We start from the raw sequence: 5567 nt of genomic DNA, 5'->3' as shown, positions 1-5567 counted from the left end.
AATCAGGAAATGGAACTCAAAGGAGCCATAACGATGAAAATCTGGGATTTGTGCTTCTGTCAGTAGGGAGAAGAAGAAAGGAACTATACAGAATTTACAGGTTTTAATGAAATTCTACTCTTCTATGGCTACTATGAATCACTTTGTATTTATTTCATCTGAGCATCCTTTCGCATGTGAAGTTTGACTATACTGCCTCCTGAGTGGATTTACTACTTCTCGGTCTCTTCTTCAAGCATTGGAGAACAAGTAGCTTAATTAAAGCTCATGTGCTCACAGAACTTGCTTAACCAAGAGATGCAAACAATGTGAAAGTTATCTACAGATAGAACAATACAGACTTTCGTTCTTCTTCTATTATTATTATTATTATTATATATTTGTCCCTAAAAATGACAGCTTTACCATACTTAAGAGTTTTTCTAATTTGCACACTGGTCTATTGATTTCTGTGACCACTGATTTCTAGCACTCATTACAAAATAATAAGAAACTCCTTAAAACTATACCTGTATGTCAAACAGTACGAAATCAATGCTACTTTCCAAAAGACAAAGAGTAACATTGTAAAAGAGAACACAAGAATGTAACACGGACATTTCTGCATGTTCAAAATATGCTTTCATGATGAAGTCTCTGTATGACGGAGATGAGCTTAAATTCAACTGATACCACTGGGTGGAGAGCATTAATTGAAATTGCACATGCTCACATGAGGAATTAGTAAGGCCTTTGGTTTCTTGATCCAAAGTAGGTTCTCAGATATATAATCCATCTTTGCCTTGACTTTATAAAACATCTAAAGGTAATTATCCTTAGCTGCCAATATAATAATTACAGAAGAAGGATGTCTTAGACAAAGCTATGGATAAGAAAGGTCTATGCATTATTAGAAGGTCTATATGAATTATAACTAATTTCATGTTGTGTTGTTTGTTTCCAGGTGTAAATTTAGGTTCAGATTTACTTCAGACTAGCAAGTTAGTGGGGGCTATGCTGGTGTAAATAGGGGGCCTTAATCTCTTTTGAAGTCAGGTTACACGTGTAAGACCAATTCCTCCTCCCACTGCTGTTTTATGCCTAGATGAAATAGTGCAGGGATACAGTGCATCTGAAGAAAAATGTCCAGTAAAATATAAGTGATTTTCTCCTAAACTTTGGAAACACAGTATTAAAGAATGGTGAGCCCTTGTACGTTGTATATTTATTTCTACATTTGTAAAGTGAATGCCAAAATACTAATATTCTATTAATATAGCACCTCACCCCCTTTTACAAATAGTAAATGATGACACCAGGTGCAAACCAGGAGAGAACCAGCATTAAATTTCTCAGTTTCTACATGTATGTATAATAATGACTATATATTACAGTAAAAGAGTCATTAAAATATTTGTTGTCTGAAATGCTAAACATGACCCTAAGGCATGCTGAGCATCTGAAATAATACTTTAGAATCACCCAGTGTCTCCAGAAAGCCTGACTACGTGTCACCTGATGGATGTAAGTATTTGTATCACAGAAGATTGCTGTTATTTCAGTACAAAGACAATTGATAGTTTTGCTGAGTTACAGTGATGGTCATGCTGTGCCCTGAGCTTCACAACATCCCCAAAGTTGTGTCCCCTTGTGCCACTAGAGGTTTTGGCCTCTGTTTTCTTAAGCTGGGCTCACCGGCATCGTCTGGTGGTACTACTCAACAAGACCAACATTAAACAACGTTTGGCAAGAAAGAATATCTGTGTTTCTCAGGAGAACAATGTGTCGCTTATTGCAATGGACAAACAAAAGTGATGGAATTCCAATTTTAGTTCCATGTTGTCTGACAGCCTGGCTAATAATGCTTGAATTCATTTCGAACTAGAATAAACCAGTATTCCCACCATGAATATATCCAATTCACCATCTTATAAGTGACCATCAATGTCATAGTATTTTGAAGGACTGCTGCATCACTGATACAGCAACAGTGTGCTTTCATATATGGTTCTGCCTTCTCAAATAGCCTTAAATTCAAATACCACCATTGCATATTCATGGCTAAAAGAAAAGCACTGTTAAAAGACACAGGCCTTTCACACTTAAGGAGGATTCCAGCTTAATGTGATGAAGTTTATCTCTTCCCTACTGACCTCTTTGCTGCCTGACATAATCTTTCTGTGTGAAGAATGTGTCTGTGAGCCTTTTTACCTTAGCAAACACATCTGAATAAATGCTCTTCTTTCCACTGAGTAATACTTTGAATTTGATTGTGACAGGTGGCTGGAGATACAGACACTCAGAAATTTTAAGATAATTTTTGTGAGCCTTTGCATGAGTAATTTGTAAATAAAAACCCTATTCTGGTCTCAATTTTCATCTATTTTATATATAGATGAAAAAAGTTTATAGAAATAAAATATTATTGACCTTTCAGTTAATACTGAAAAATAAGACTGCATTGAAGTATATGAATAATATTTTTTCCAAATAGTACTGGCACATATCCATTAGCAGTGATTTTGACTGTAACTGCTAGTTTTTCCTCCCAGGAGGAGGAAAACGCTCCTTTTGGAGACAATTAACATTCCACGCTGCAAACCAGGCATTGCTGAGCCGGAGGAGACTTTCCCTCCCTGTGATCAGATAGAAAGTTCTGCCTGGGGAACATGGTTTTGGCTATTTTTTTTCCCTGCAAGCAGGTATAATTCCACTGATTTATCCAGTTCATCCCAGTAAGTGTTGGCAAGAAGACTCATACCTCAGTTCTGAATCCGTTTGCTTCCGTGAATTGGGAAGCAATAGTTTTAATGGCTGTATTATAAAAATCCTGAGTATTCACCAAAAGACTAACAGCTTTTAGTAAAACTGACAGTCAGTAGCTAACTGAAGAAAGCATAGTGTATTAGGTTGTGATATTAACAGAGCGCACAGTGGTAGTGTGCATAAAAGGTTGCAGAGAATGAATGTATAAATGCTGTATATTAGGGTATGCACTGAAGTATTTAGCATGATTGAATGCATTTCAGTAATTGTATAAAAGCAACTGCACTTAAAGAGCCTTCTGAACATTAATTAATTCTCATACCATCTGTATGAGGTGGGTCTGTCTGTCTTTTAGCTAGGCTGCACTGCAATACACTCTTTGTATGCACGGATTTCATAGCGGTGTACAAGGGAAATAGCACATGAAAATAGTAACATTTAGTACTCTGAGACAGAGAATTCTGCTTCTTTGTGTTGTGATACGCATACCTTCCCATTCTGTGATGAGAAAGGGCACACTTTGACCTCCATTTTACTCTAAAATTCACTGTATAAATATAATGGGCTGTAAAGTACAAAAGTACAAACCCACTATTGTAATCCATTTTAAAATTAAAACTTCAGGAACAAACCCCACAGAAATCCAGAGTTAGTGTCAACAGTTATTCCTCTTTTGAATAAAAATAGTTCTTTTGCTACTCGAACACAGCATGCATATAAAATGTAGTATCCTATAGTGCTGTTGTCATGTCTGGTGCATTGATTAACAGAAAATAGAAATTCTTCTTTCCGCTGCTGGTGAATGATTTGTCGCATTCCTTAGTGTTGGGGATACGTTTTATAAAAGACTTAACTATAACACACTGTAAAATGGAAATTGCTGTAGGAACCATAATTCTGACTTCTCTACATTTTCAGTCTTGGCGATACAGTGCTGAGAGAGAGCACATTTTTGGGTATAGTTTCCCTACTGGCATAAAGGAAAAAAGGCAATTTAAACAGTCTTGGTAGCTCTAGGAAGTTACCAGGAAAAAAAATGTGGTCTATGTTAATTTGATAGAGTGGCTCAAGTCTTATTTCATTATTCAAAGATCCCCTTGCGTATCTCCTGTGCACACATGGAACAGATCCAACCTTGCTGAGGGAACAGCATAGCTGTAAGACTGATAGCAGAATGGCTGGTGGTAAGTGGTATTTTTACTGCTTTAATTGAAGCCATTGCCAAAAGGAACCTAATTCTAGATGAAATATGGAGAATACTGCCTGTGGGCCCCTAGGTAAGTGCACCAATACATGCAAATTTCTTTAATACTGTGTGATTAGCTAGTGTAATCAAAGGGAAAATACTAGTCCTTCAGCACATATGAAACATGCCAATACCTGCTCTGTAAAATCTGATAAGCTCAACCAGACACGCTGCAAAAGAATCAGCCACCAACCGTTTTCCTGGAGTTTACAGCTATTTACGCTCTTTATTCTACCAGCAAGCAGCACTGGAGACCAGGCCAGCAAGCCTGGAGGTATAAAATGTTCTCCACCAGCAAGCCTGTGAGGGATAGCCTGTGAGGACACAAACTGGGAAAGCTCCAGGAAGCTGAGCAGTGTTTGCTTGCAGCGGAAGCACTCACTTTTCAGAGCACAGGCATCTTTGTGCCGGTGTTCATGGAGAAAATCTTCATCTGTCTTGGATGCCTAATTACAGATGCACTTACGTACTCCCTAACATATGTAGTGGAAAACATTTGCAGCATTTTACAACAGCTGGTAGGGAAAAGAGCCCACATGTTTAAGCATTTTGGGGGATTTAAGTTTCTGGCTGATGTGCTGCACTGTGTTATGAATGCTCGCACTGACACGGAGAGCTGCCGGACACGCATGCTGAACAAAGTTTCATCTGGCTAGCAAGAGAAAACGAAGGGAGGACAAACTCCAGTACAGTTTATTTCAGTCCATATGTGTAGTTAAATAGTTTTAAGGCTGTGCTTTGACAAAAATTTTGAACTGGCATAATATGGCACCATCTGTGAATGGAGCCATCCTGCCTGCCCCCTCGCTAGCCCCTTTGGTGCCTGAAGTCAGCAGCTCTTGGTGGCCAGGGGCTGAATTGGCTTGGGAAAATGATCTGTCTGTAAAATAATCCCTTTTTTGTTTACTGGGGTACTTTACAGGCAGATCACTTCACTCATCTGGTCCACTGGAAGGGTTCAGAAATGTTTGTACTGGCACACGAGCGGCAGAGGAGGTGGGCAAGACAGGATTGCTGCCCTGCACACACCCTGCCTGTTTAACACACTTGAACTACAGCCCAAATAAAAAACAAAACTGCACCCCAGGCACAAATGAGAACTTGTGAATGGGTTTCTGCACCTCTCCCTTCCCACCATGCTTGGCTCCCAGCTTCGCAAATCGCTGCTGTGTGCCACCAAAGTCGATGCATAGATTTCCCTGCTTTGCTGAGCTCTGGGACACCAGCGCACACCAGTCCTAACTGGGTCAGACACTTTCTTTGTACAAGCAGGCTGAGCCACGCAGCAGCTTCTCACACATGGTCCTCTCCCAGCGCGTTGTGGGGGACGGGGTTAGGAGGGGGAGCGGATGAAGTGGGGCTGAGCTTCCACCACAATTGATCCCCTGCCAGCCTAAGCTTCCTTACGGGGCTTACAGCCATGGCAGAAGTCCGAGTAAAGCCCCGGCTGCTCCCACGGCTGCCAAGGCTAAGCACCCTGGGATCAGAGCGGTGCCACCAGGCTCCGCATCTGTCATTCAGATCTCCGCTATGCTCAGAAATTGGGGGGAGGGCAAATAAGAGACAAATGAGCCTG

Source organism: Accipiter gentilis, chromosome 27 (genome assembly GCF_929443795.1).
Source record: "Accipiter gentilis chromosome 27, bAccGen1.1, whole genome shotgun sequence".
NCBI lineage: Eukaryota > Metazoa > Chordata > Aves > Accipitriformes > Accipitridae > Astur > Astur gentilis.
The sequence above is the reverse complement of the archived record's forward strand: the minus strand, read 5'-3'. Positions refer to the sequence as shown.